Source organism: Argiope bruennichi, chromosome 9, assembly GCF_947563725.1.
Source record: "Argiope bruennichi chromosome 9, qqArgBrue1.1, whole genome shotgun sequence".
NCBI classification, from domain to species: domain Eukaryota; kingdom Metazoa; phylum Arthropoda; class Arachnida; order Araneae; family Araneidae; genus Argiope; species Argiope bruennichi.
Window position 1 is genome coordinate 92,510,031 of NC_079159.1, and position 14,680 is coordinate 92,524,710.

General features: G+C 28.2%; 1 protein-coding gene across 4 annotated transcripts in view; it reads left to right on the forward strand.

Moving 5' to 3' along the window:
* Positions 1–14,680, forward strand: part of LOC129983991 (relaxin receptor 2-like) — a 359,185-nt gene that overhangs the window by 139,658 nt on the left and 204,847 nt on the right. For 2 of the 4 annotated variants that reach the window (XM_056093731.1, XM_056093730.1), the window contains exon 2: positions 12,428–12,524. The exons of the other annotated variants lie outside the window; for them this stretch is intronic. The gene's annotated coding sequence lies outside the window, so the exon portion shown is untranslated. The remainder of the gene's footprint in view (positions 1–12,427; positions 12,525–14,680) is intronic. 4 annotated transcript variants of the gene reach the window in all.

Here is a 14,680-nt window from a genome sequence, read left to right on the forward strand (position 1 = left end):
AAATAACTGCATAAAATTTCAGAATTATCATATATTAGAAATTTAATAAAAAAATAGAAACAAAATGTTTGCTTTTTTACAAGCATGAAAACAACTCATTTTAAGTGAAAAATATTTGCAAATCTATTTTAATGTTCCAATTTCATAAACATTAGACAAATTCAGTTATATAAAAGTACATAGATATAGGTGGTAAATTATTTCAATTCCTGCCAGTTTCCTTTATGCGACAGTTATAAGATTTGTCACTACTTTTATAACTTTTTAGAAAAGAAGAGTTGTATAATATATTTACACCCATTAATATTTACAGTTCTGAGAGAGACCTTAAAAATTGTTAAAAAAATTCTTATGCGTGGGTTTCGAATGGAGTTTTTAGATGGAAAAGCATTCATTCAAATTTCCATTGATATAAATTTCTATTTATAAAGGAAAAATATTTATAAAACTGTATAAGAATTCCTTGTATGTATCTGGTTTCTCGGAGAATAGAAAAATAAAATGTATGATGTCAAACGTAAAAAAAGAGTCATACATCCGGAACTAGAAAGTGAAAAATTAAATAAAAAATAAAGTAAAAAAAAAACTTTAGATAAGGGCTTTTAGTCCGAGGAATAATAACATGATAATAATTTAAGTATATATTTTTTTATTCTATTATTGTTCTAAATTCTATTTTTGCCTATGTTTATTCTATTTCTAAAATTTAATTTTAATGTCATACACAAAAAAATGTATTTTATACCATCGCAAACCGAGTGATCGAAACAATTAAAAATATTACTCTAAAAATTATTTATTTACTATAAATGCTCAGAAGATTGGTTATGATCCAATTAGATCTCTAGCTTTCCAATATTTCTGAACTTTACAGTTTAAAAACACAAGTGCAGAGCACAAAGATGAGTAGCATCAAAAATGTGATGTTGTCAGCATAGAGGACATAAGAGAATCAAAGCCCAAGCCAATACAAGTATGCGGTACTAACATTCGTGGCATATACTGGCATGGCGGAAAAGTGCCACAGCTGCACTTCTAGGAGAATTTGTGTATCCTCAAGCAGTGAAACCCATGGCTTACCACAGAGTCACACAGTGCTCTCTGTTTTATCCTGGAGGCATATCCTGGAATGTTTTATCCTGGAGGCTTTTTATCAGGAGTTTAACTGAATGAAATTAGAGGCTTTTGAAAGGTCTCTGGGGGACTCTTGCACCCCTTTTGGCCAAAAAGTCGACAACCTCGTTCCCAGGAATCTGGCAACTACAAATTATGAAAATTTTTTTAAAAAAATCTTTAAAAGTAAATAACAAATTTCATGAAAAAAAGTAATATACCTGAAAAATTTATTTTTAAAACTTAAAAAAAAATGTAAAAATTAATAATTGTTCATTAAAAAATATTATATAATTTTTGATATTTAATAATGAATAATATCTAACTAATAATAGAAAACATGTTTATTAGTGTTTCTATATATTAATTTTTCTGAAGAACTTATTTTTAGAACTTAAAAAAGTTAAAAAATTAATAATTTCTCATTTTAAAGAATGTCATAAAAATTGTATTATTTTTGATATTTATTACTTAAACATTTTTCATGCGTAGCAATATGTTCAGTAAGAAAAGCATTGGCATTTCGATTCAACTATAAATAAAATATCTAATGAAAATTTTGAAATTTTTTTATTATTATTGAATTATTTTTTAATTTATTATTAAACTGTTTATCTACTACTTAAGAAATTTTATCATTAAAATTATATTATTGTATTTATATTTTTTATTATTATTGAACTATTTTTTAATTTATTAATGAACTATTTTATTTAGTACCTAAGAAATTTTATTATTAAAATTATATTATTGTATTTATATGTTTTATTATTATTGAACCATTTTTTAATTTAGTTATTTTATTTACTACCTAGGAAATTTAATCATTAAAATTATATTATTGTATTTATATTTTTTATTATTATTGAACTATTTTTTAATTTATTATTGAACTATTTTATTTACTACCTAAGAAATTTTATTATTAAAATTATTTTATTGTATTTATATGTTTTATTATTATTGAACTATTTTTTTAATTTAGCTATTTTATTTACTACCCAAGAAATTTTATCATTAAAATTATATAATTGTATTTATATTTTTTATTATTATTGAACTATTTTTTAATTTATTATTGAACTATTTTATTTACTACCTAAAAAATTTTATTATTAAAATTATATTATTGTATTTATATTTTTTATTATTATTGAACTATTTTCTAATTTAACTATTTTATTTACTACCTAAGAAATTTTATCATTAAAATTACATTATTGTATTTATATTTTTTATTATTATTGAACAATTTTATTTATTACCTAAGAAATTGCTATGTACCAAATTTCATATTACTAGTTCCAACGTGTTGTCCAGTGGAGTAGTTTTGGCAGAGAGGATGTCGTTATATTTCATTACGTATTTCTCAACAACATTAGCTAAACATTCATCCTTTCAAAAGATTGCAATAAAAGTGTTTATAGTGAATTGTTAGAAAAAAAAATTGGGGTTCACATTTTCATAGAAGCATTTAAAAGTCAAACAATTTTCAAATGAAAGCGTAAATTTAATGAAACAATTTCCAAATATATATATATATATATATATATATATATATATATATATATATATATATATATATATATATATATATATATATATATTTAATATTTTGATATTGATTTCTACAAGAAGTTCACTTCCAATCTCAAAGAAATCGAAAAATGTGAGGCGAATCATATATTTATTGCCAAATATATTTTTGATTGAAAATATAAAAAGAATATTATATATTTTAGACGTAAAACTAAAACCATATATCCCCTCATAATTTTTTTTCACTTTATATCAATTGCGAAATAAAGCTTGAAAAAAAAACTCTTTAAAATTTTGTGAAACTTCAACACACCGCAAATTGCAAGAAATTGTTTTATAATTTTTTCTTTCTCTTTATTCCATATTTCACACGAATGTTTCAAATTCTTCTGAAGTTTCAAAAAGCCCAAGTGAGGGAGAGGATTTGTCGAGAATTACTCTCTAGTATGTTTATATTTAGAGATTCAGTGGTGATTTATGAGAGTGAAGATTTATTTGGGTCACAGTCATAAAAATGGAAATCCAACGCGCTCTGAACAAGGGTACATATTTGATCAAAAGTCCGAAAGAATCGCGGAACTTTTAAGATTTTCCATTTTCTTTCATTTTTGTTCCACAGCAGACGATTTTTATGGACTCTCTTAATAATGCGAATGGAAGTGAAGGGGTTTCTATTTTATTTTCTGTTTCAGAAGATATATTTCAAAGAATATTTGATGGTGCCTGTTTTTATAAGGGCCTCAATATCGTGAAGGGTGTGTTTGAAAATGAGTTTGGAAGTCAGCATGAGAGGCATTCGAAATTTTTACTTACGTCATAGGATGTTTTGTTGTTCCGATATCGCACATCTGAGGGATATTATTTGAAGTGAAATAAATAAATGAAATATGCTTTGGAAAAAATACAAACACAGACAGTAAAATTTATAAAACATTTACAAGCTCTTTTGAGTCTGAAAATGTTTTATAAATTTGATATACACCATTTGACTACATTGGCTATTCCTATCCGCCTCAAGACACACTGAAAAAACTGAATGACTTAATCTCCGCAACAGCAAAGCTGACGGAAGCCGTGGTTGAGTCCCAAGGGCTATCACCGGCCACGGTACAACCATTCCCGTGGGAAGTACGTCCTGTCATCGAAAGGAGGTAGTCGATCCCCAACATTTCTGTACCCATCAGAACCAACAACCATACCGGAAGCTTCTCATCCTCATTTCTGAGATGTCCCCTGGTGGAAGACGCCGTTTTGATATATCACAAATTGACTACTCTGGGAACTCACAGGAAAAACTTAAATGACTGGACTGCCGCAACTGAAACCCTGAAGGAAACTGTGGTCTAGTTCTAAGGGCCATCAGTGACCACGGTACAACCCTTCCCGTGGGACGTACGTTCCGTCATGCATAGGACACAGCCGACTTCCACCACTTCTGCATCCACCAGGGAGGTGAAAACCAACCGGAAGCTTCTCATCCTTATTTCTAAGATGCTCCCTGGTGGGAGACGCCATTTTGATATAGCAGAAAACGTTACTCATCACCAGTACCAAGTTTATTATTGCCTGTTAATGAATTCAGGCGTACCATCTGAATGAAATATTTCTCGCGATCAAGACTTATTTAATCAGGACTTAATAAGGAGGTGTTAAATATTGAGAATGCTTGAAAAAGCATTCCGGATACGTATTATTTTAGTTTTATTGATCAAATATACTCATTTATACATACGTGTTATCGAGAAGAAAAAAAAACAGCATTATGACTTTTATTTATTAAATAAAATAGGTTTAGGTTAGCTGATTTCTGAATATCAAATATAATGCTTAATATGGTAAAGTAATTTTTTCGAGTTAAGAAGAGTTTTAGTTTGATTTAGATACATCCGAAGTTAAATTTCTTGAAGTTTAGTTATATTAACGTCCCGTTTTAAAGCAACACTAGGGTTATTTTGGAAGGGACCTCGCAATTTTGAATCGTGGTCAAATGAAGAGGATGAAACCTGAAAATATATTTCAATTTGCGTATGAAAATAAAGCTTTGATTAAAAATTGTTTCTCTAATAAAATATCCAAGTCATATGCAGTTATACATTTCATTGAACGTAAAACCCATTTCTGTCTTCTTTTTTATTGCATCGTCAGTCTTTATTATTTGAAAGTTGCTTAGAAAATTCGTACTATCTTTGTATTTCATTTGGAATATCTTCTAGACATTTAAATATAAACCATAAAAAAATCCATTAAATAAACCTCCAGTTTTCATGCAAAAATTTTAATAATAATCATGAGCTATTCTTTCATAATTTGTCATTTTGCATTCATTTGCGATACTGTTACCGAAAATCGTTCGATGGATATATGGTAAAGAAAGTCCATCACAACAGATAATAATGGAAAACGATATTTAATTCCACAAAAGAGAAGGGAAAAATGCACGAATCACAGGCAAGAAAACACAGCCGTGGTGTACACAACCAACTGCATTTGTAGAAATTCACAACACAAACAGGTGGAGAAATCAATAGTACTTAGATTACAGCTAGATAAATCACTCTGTGATCAGCATACTTAATCGAAAATTCCACTTGCTGCTTTGCTTTGGCTCTCTTGTTTTTATATAAGTTTTTTTTTTACCAGACCGAGGATTTCCTACAAGAAAAAGTGTGTCTGAAATCCTAATAGTGCTATTGTCAACATTCTTGAAATTTCCAGAATCTTCATCAACAAAATCATCAAATCTGCCACCAAGTTCCCATGCTTTCTCTAAATATGTCGCCAATCGCAGGTTATTGGTGTCGAAACCAGTTAAGAATGTCTGTTAATTCGTATGTTAATCAATGAAACTCACATTCCAAGAAAGCAACATAATAAATTAAAAATTATAGACTCGGTCTCGAAATTATAGAAAAGTATCTTTAGTTGTAAATGAATGTATAAATGATCTTGGGGAAAAAATGTATTTATCTTCTTGCTTTGTGTAGATTGAAAATCCGAACTTAAATTTTAGCAAAATTTGAGATTAAATATTATTTTTTCCAGAAATAATTTAACAATTCATTTATTTTCTTTCATTGGTTTTCATTCATTTCATGCAAACGTTTCAAAACATTTGTAACTTTTAATAAGCCTAAAACAGTGGACCCAAATTAACTGAAGTATAGGATTTTCCAGAATCCATTCTCAAATATTTTTATATCTAGAGATTCGGCTAAAATTTATGGGTATAAAGATTTATTAGGGTCATAGTCATAAAAATGGAAATCCAACGCGCTCTGAACAAGGGTACATATTTCAGAAGAAAGAGTTCTGAAGAAGAGTACACATTTCACCAAAAGTCCGAAAGAACTGAGAGAAAACTTTTAAGATTTTGCAACTTCTTTCATTGCACAGCAGGAGGATTTAATGGTTCATCTTAATCATAAGAATGGAAGTGAAGGGAATTTTATTCAGTTTTTGTTCCAAAAGTCATTTTTCAACACCTATTTGAAGTTCTATATTTTTTTTTAAAGAAGATTCGGACCTGTTAAAGAATGAATGTTTGAAATATCGAGGAAATCAGCATGAGAAGCGTATAAAATATTTATGCCCGCTATACGCTGTATTTTTGTTTTGATGTCATAGTTCGGGAAGTACCGATCTGAAATGAGTGAATTTGGACAAAAGTTGGAAAACATTTTAATGCTAAAATCACGGTAAAATTTTCTCAGCAAATGTATCGAATATCTTATGGAATGAATATTGCTTCGAAGGAATAGCAATTTTTTTAAATCTGGAAATAGCCTATTTTAATAAAAGAATACTAGCTATTAAGTTGAGGGCCGCGGTGGCCTGGTGGTAAGGTCTCGGCTTCGGAACCGAAGGGTTTCAGGTTCGTGTCCCGATTCCACCGAAGAACCGTCGTGTAAGAGGGTCTGTTGCACGTTAAATTCGTCATGACCAAACGTCCTCCCTCTGGTGTGGTGTGGTGTGGAGAGGGGGGTGCCAGCTCAGGTGTCGTCCTCGTCATCTGACCGAGGTCCAAAATTACGAGGTCCGTCCCAAAATAGCCCTAGTGTTGCTTTAAACGGGACGTTAATATAACTAAACTAAACTAGCTATTAAGTTTATAGAGAGTTCGAAGACATATCATATTATCTTCCTTAAAAGAATAAATAGGAAATATTGTGAGAAGAATTTGTTTAGCAATATTAAAAAAGCTCTGAGAGTTTCAGAAATAATAAAAAAAACAACATTTAACTTTTCGTTACATTTCATCACAGTTTGATAGGTTTTTATTTTGAGATTAGACCATAAAGAATAACATGAAACAATAGTAGCGGTCTCCGCAAAACCTTTTTTCAAACATTCTAATAATGGTAATATTTCCTCTTTCTACTTAAAACTGTGGATCTTGAAGCCGTGAATACTTTGCATAACTTTGGCGAATATAATTTGTAAAATTTTGACCCTTGGCGTGAGATACGGAGCACTTCGGGTCCTTGACGATGCTTTTCAACTGATCCATGCGGTTAATACACAAGTATCCGGAATCAAATTTTTCATTGGGGATATACCTATTTTTCGTCCAAAGTTGACACAAACCTACAAATATAACCACAAGATCACATGCCAAATTTCATTTATTTAAGAACTTCGTTTCTGAGTTATTGCATTTACATGTAAGCGAAAGTGCACGGCTACAGAAGGTCAACAGTTTTTTAGATTCGGTTCAAACTTTAATACGTATCTACTTTTTAGGTATGAAACCTTTTTACTAAATTTTAATGATCTAACTATTTACGTTTGGCAGTCATTGTGTTCACAAATTCAGAAATGCTCATAACTCGGTCAGACAGATTTCCTCAGAATGGTCTAAGTATTACAAAATATAAATATAGATTGTATATCGTACTTACAGACAGACGGATAGATAGAGAGACATTATGTATATTATATATATTATATATTTAACACATTAATATATGTTAAATATATATATATATATATATATATATATATATATATATATATACATAATATATATAATTACATAAAGAGTATATATTAATATATACTCTTTATGTATTCGTGAACTTGAAAGTGTAAACTGAATTCTCTGTTACCTTATTCCCCCTCCTTTTCATATAGTAGAATTTTAATGAATGCTAATAGGACTATTATTGTTATTAACTTCTGGCACTTGCCATAGAAAAGTCTGCTGACGAAGTCAGCGATTTTATGCCGTGTTTGTTCGATAGATTCTGAGGGTAAAGGCCGCTGAGGGCAGAAGTCCGACTTCTTGCTCATATAAAGATGATACATAGATATTCGCTTGCTTGTACAAGCCCTTTTTACAGAGAAGTTCTTTCACACACCTCACAAATAGAACAAAGGGTAAAAAACAACCATACACGAACCAGAACTCGAACCTGAGATGGCAAGTTCACTGGGAAGACACGTTACCCCTAGGCCAGGACGTCGACGCGGGACTGTTCAATGCAAGCGAATTATAAAATGAAATTGTATCTAGTTTTTCAATCATTTACATTTCTTAAATTTGAAATAAAAAGTGTGAATGTCTTATAAATAATGTTTATGAAAAATATGAGACATTAAGCATATTTCTAAAAATATTTTTTTTTTTTTTTTTTTTTTCATTTCAAGACAGAGAATGACAAAGTTTTCCAACTCAATATTCGTCAGAGTGAAAAAGGTTCCGAGACTTTTACATTTTGATAAATAAATTTCTTTAGTACTTCAGTAATAGTTTTTTATTCATCTCTAATGGCATTTAATCCAACACGATTATGTCTCAAATTTTACATCATGATATGTAATGTAAAAGAAACAATTCTGTATATCTAAATATGGAGAGTTTCAAACGTGACTATTTCGTATCGAAACAAAAATTTCTTTAAACTAAAATCTTAAGATAGAGTTTCAAATAAATGCTCTATTTTCTATTAATCTGACACTCTGACAAGCAAAACTGATTTGGAATGTGATTTTCTGGCTTTGAATTTATGTAGCAATCATTCTCAAATAATTCGATAAGAAATTCTCTTTATTTTACTGGAAATATTTCACAATGTTTCCCTTTTTGTGGAATTTTTAATATTTTCCATAAGTTTTTCACATCAGATGTCTTTGCATATCAAAATGATATTTTCATAACAATTTAGAATGCAATTTAATAATTAAAAATAGATATAAAACAATGGTTGTTGAATCGGAAGATAGGAAATAGATTATGTAAGCACAAGATGCATTAAATATTCCTTTTCCTTTTAGATCTATCTTTTTTATAATCTTTTGATAATCTTTTTATATCGATTAAAACACTGAATTATTTCTTGGCTTTCTTATAAATAAATAGTTTGGTATATTTTATCTTTGGGATTCAAATAAAAATTTCCAACTCATTTCATAACGTTTCAAATATTTAAATTTAATCAATTTTGAATTGTTTATTTTTTTATGATTTTTTTTATTTATTTATTTTTATGTTTTAGACGTTTGCAATATATCATTACATTTGCGATTATTCGTGGAATTCAATAGCATTTTGCACAAATATTCATTATTAATATAATTTTTTTTTATATTTTACTATTTCTGTTCCTAAAATGGATTATTTTTAATTTGATGCATGTATGTTAACATTGATTTTATATTCCAAAATTCAAATACCTTATTGATGAAGTAATAGTAAAATAATTCAAAAATTAAATAAATGAATGATTCTAAATTAGAAGAAAATAATATTATTAGATGCTTAAAGATCTATTCAGAGTTTAATATAATTCATTTGTAGTAAGTGAATATAACGAAGTGATAGTATTCGTTCCTTCATTAATTTTTATCCCAAAAATACAACATTAATAAAAAAGCATATTTGAATTAAAAAATGCTGTTATTGCAAAAAATTGACCAATAAATTGAAGGCAACCAAAATAAGAGCGATGGACGCTTAGTGGCGAAATGACAAATAATAAAATATCATAAAAGCTGTAAATGTTTTTTATTTGATTGACTATCAGGTTTTGCTATTTCAAGAAAATGAAAATAGATATCGAGGGAATATATTGAACTTAAAAGAAATAAATTGAACATTATATGGTAAAATGCCTCTGTCTAAAACATACGAACTAACAGAACTGTTGTTGTAGGCTTTTTTCATTTATTATTATTATTTAATTTTTTATATACTTACAAAATATACTGTATTCTGTGTTTAGCTTCGTAATGCTCAAGAATTGAAAGCGAAAGTAGAATATGCATCTTTAGCTTCTTTTTTTTTCTTAGATTTTCAAAATTTTAATATGAATTAACATTTATAGGGAAATGTTTGCAAGAGTCATTTTATTTGTTTTATATGTATTGAGTTTTTCAATTATTACTATAATTTGAGTTTTTGCATCGTACAGAAGGTGAAACCATTATTTATTGTACACAAACCAAATCGACATTTTACACGTTAGCAGAATTTCTTCGAAATTTTTCTCAACAAAACTACATTTTAATGTAAAAACCGTAAAGTTTTGTATATGAATAATAAATATTTGAAGACATTTAGACCAAACATTTAGAAAAGTTTATTTTCAGAAATTGAGTGAAAAGCATACTTCAGAAAATCTACTTGACCATTTCTAATTTAAAAAAGTATTAGTAATGATTCATGCATTAATATGCGTTTCCATCTGTAAAATAGAACACAAATTAACACTAAATATATTTCAAAATAAATATTAAGTGGGAAATTTTAAAGCAATTGATTTTACATCATTTTGTAAAATATATTTTTTTATGATTGCATATTAATTTTACTTTATAAAATTTTTTTTTTATTTATATTCTCTATTTCCAATGTATATTATATTGATTACCGTAATTTGTTTAAAAGAGATTTTCAACTACCAAACAAAAGCATGTAGTTTTTATCGATTGCGTACATTGTGAAGATTCTATAGATTCTATAATAAAGATTAATTGCTCTCTCCAATATTCCCACATTTGCACGATAAAATTTTTTAAAGGCCCGTAGAATTTTTATCATTTCCTTTTTTTAAAGATTTAATTTGAGAATGTGAATTATTCTGAACATTTTAAAATATTACTCATATATGTGCTTCATTTAAAAGAGTTCGTCAGAATCATCTTCATGGATATAAAAATTATTTAAGTGATTTTTTTTTACTTAAAATATTTATATCTGAAAACTGCCTTTTCAAAGTTTGAGTGCAGAGTATTTAATCCTCTTACTATTAAACAAAGTCAATGAAGTAAATCACGCAAAATATAAGCATCATATTCTACGGTTTGTTTTCAGTACTTAACTACTCTAAAGAACACCAGTTTTTGGTAAAATCATATTTTAATGAATACGCAGAAATGGCAACTCTATTGATAATATATTAGTAAATTGCAAACTTATTTTCTCATAACTTCGTGTTTTTTTAGTTGGATGAATATGCATTTAAATAATTCAGGAATATTTTTGAATTATTAAAAGAGTCTAAAACAGTTTAGAACATAACGTTAGAACAATAGATAACACGCCAATTCTCAGATAATCCTTATGGGGTCGCTATTCAATTCGCATATAAGCAGATTAACAATTCATTTGTTTTTCAAACTGAATCATGAGAATAAAGAACGGGGCTTATTTTCGGTGCGAAGTTGACATTTTTAAAGAGTTAAAAAAATTTCATACATACTTGGATAATATCATATTAATTTATTTTAAAAGTCTCGTATTTGAAAGTGAGTTTTCATTAAATTTATTCACGTGAGATAATTAATTAATTCAAACATTCGGAGCAAACGAATTTCATGTTTGAAAACTAATGCAGATTTTTTTTCTATTTATATATAAATTTGCAATTAAAAAAAATCATGTTGCCAACTTTAAAATTCCTATTTAGATATGGATTTTTGTAATTGAGATAAAAAAATACACTTATAAAATCCTTTAAATACTTGTTCAGACTATGACTACTTTTGAAATACTTTTTCAATGGTAGAATAATTACGGTAACTCCTTAAGGAATAAAGTTCTGAATCAAAGAGCATTGCTTTTATCTACTTAAGTTTAAAATTATGATTTGATTACTTTAATTTTAAATTACACTTTGAAACTATGTCTGGACTAGAATATATATATTTCATAACTTTTCTCTTTGGTCGAATGTCAAATATCGCATCAACACTTCTATCCTCTTCTCCAAATACTTAAACAGCAACAATGTTAAATTAAATGGACTTAGCTGAAACCATCTGGCTCAAATTTATGATTTATCTTTCATGAAATCAATTTCAGTACAAGATAATTTCTTAACTGGTAATCACGGCATCTTGGGAATCAGAATAAGATTCTTCGCTAATTACCCTAATTTTAGTTTCAATTTAGCAAATGGATTAATCAGGCTCAAATGATGATAGCTAGCAAAGTATTATCTTTAGGATTGAGAAAAGATGTTGCTCCAGAGTGCTCCGTTGTTATTAATCATTTGTTACCACGGCATCTTGTGGTGTAAATTATACTTTAATGAAATTCTGATGAATAACTTCCTAATCAGATTCAGATTTGCATAAATTCGTAATTTTTCGATACTTATTCCAGACATTGGAAAGCTGAGGAATTGTTCTCATTATTTAATAATGTTTAATGGAGTCATTCACTAAGCTATAAAATTCGCATGATACATGGCAGTAATTTAATATTATGATTGTGTTACATTTAATCAGAATCAATTGTAATTCTAACTCTTAAAGAGTTTCCCCTGTTCCCTAGACATCCGAGGAAAGCAAAAATATGCTATCGTCGTAGCATTTGTAAGCTGAAATCCCTGCTGCCATCACCAGCAACAATCCAATTCCTCCCATGGAAGGTAAGTTCTTTCATTAAAGTGGTGGTAACTCAAACCTTAATCATTAAAATCAATAGGGAAGAAAGAATGAAATCAGTTTGTGGCTACATATTTAGGAATTTCTTTTCCATTCTCTAGAGATGACACACCAATGTGAAAGAATCGCACATGAATGAATCGGCATTGATCTTTGTATGCTATGTAAATATTGTTCATTAGGTTTATTTCTAATAAAGAAAGATAAAAAAAAACCGTTTATCGAAAAGGAGCTTCAAATCGCATCCTCCAAACTTTAAGAGAAAATGCCATTCGTTCTTTTCCTACGTTGAAATTATTGTTTTAATATAAAATATTAAAAAAATCAACCAAATTTTATTCTTAAGTTTAAATAGATTATATTTTTCAAGGAAAATAATAAACTTTTCTCTAAGTTCCAGTAATATTGTTAGTATTATTATTCAATTAAAAAATGCATTAATACAAATTCATATAAAACACAGTGAAATAAGTGTTCCACAAGAATATATAATACATAATCAAATAATACATTATAAAACTTTAACTTACATATAATTAATAAATTTTAGCATATAAATGAAATATCTTTTGAACTCAATATTCTTCAAAGAAAGTGCTAATGAATTATTTTCTAACATATGGATCTCTTTTAAAAGCAGGATCCTCAATATTTTGCTTGAGTATTTCTTCAATAAAATATATTACCTTCATTAAAATACGGAGAACACTGAGAGCTTCAAGTTCTTCAAATCAAAATAGTTCAAAGTAAAATATGCTAAACAGAAACTAATCGTTAAAATTATTTGCCAATGATGTATCGTTTAATGCTTATGACGACATGCCTCCCTCTGTTTGTATTCTGGTATCTTTAATAACAGATTCATTCTTCGCGCGCGTAATCAATTCCTAGCAGACCTCATCCAACAGTCTCTAAAGGCAGATGGGAAATATTTGGGGCAACCAAGCAGTAGATATTCGATTTTCCTTCATGATTTCTGATTTTCTACTTAGTCAAGCTTAGTTAGTTTATTGAATAAAGCAATCGCATTTCTATTAAGAATATTTCTATTAAGAATATTTCTCTCAAGCTTTTGTCTTCTATTTATAGAAAATATAATTTTAATACAGAAAGTTTGTATAATATCATAAATAATATAGTCAAAATATACTAGAAGGCATAAATAATTTAAAAAGTATATTTATTAATCAATAAAATTGCTTTACATTGGCAAAAAAAGGTATATAAAATTATTATGTTTATATGGAAAATTTGTATAATGTTGCAAATAATATAATAAATATATTTCAAGTCATAAAAAATATAGTCAAAATGTACGAGAAGTCATCTATACTTATAAATAAAGCTCAATGTGTGTGTGTGTGTGTGTGTGTTGGCGCTCTACAGGCCAGGTCATTTGACCTACAGCTACCAAATTTGGTAAATGTATACCTTGGAGGTCGGGAATTTGCATCTGGGGTCCCTTTTTGTGAATTTTTAATTAGAATTTAAATTATTAATTAAAAACCAACTTTCCCGCCAAAAAGTATTTATTTCCCCCACCGCCAAATGAGTAAGGCTTCAGTTTTTTCCCACGCTAATGAGGTTAGACTTAACATTTTTTGACCAATTATTTCAAACAATTCTGTTTATTTTCTTAATGTTTTATGCATTTAAAATTAAACATTGTTAATTAATCCATCTTTCAGATTTATTCTGAAGTACTTTTGAATTAAAATAGCATAGAACAAAGGAAATTAAAAATTTCTAATGTGTATAGCATTACCCCAACTGGCGTAGAAAAATTCACGCATTTGCGTTACCGTAACTGGCGCAGAAATTCACGCATGCGCATTGTGTTCTGATTGTTGACATGACAACCATTATCAACGGATGATTTAAATTATTTTTAGGTTAGTTGCATGCTTTAGTAATTAAATTGTATTTATGTTAGTTATATATTTTTTTGTATATGCTTATAGTTTCAAGTACATCGTTTTTTAAGTAGTTTTTTTAAACCTGTTTCCGACCGATTATTTTAAACGATTCATTTTATTTTCTTAGTGTTTGATGCATTTAAAATGAAACATTGTTAATGCATCGATCTGCTCATGATGAATCTGAGAAAATTTTGTTGACAAATTCTTGAGATATTACATAA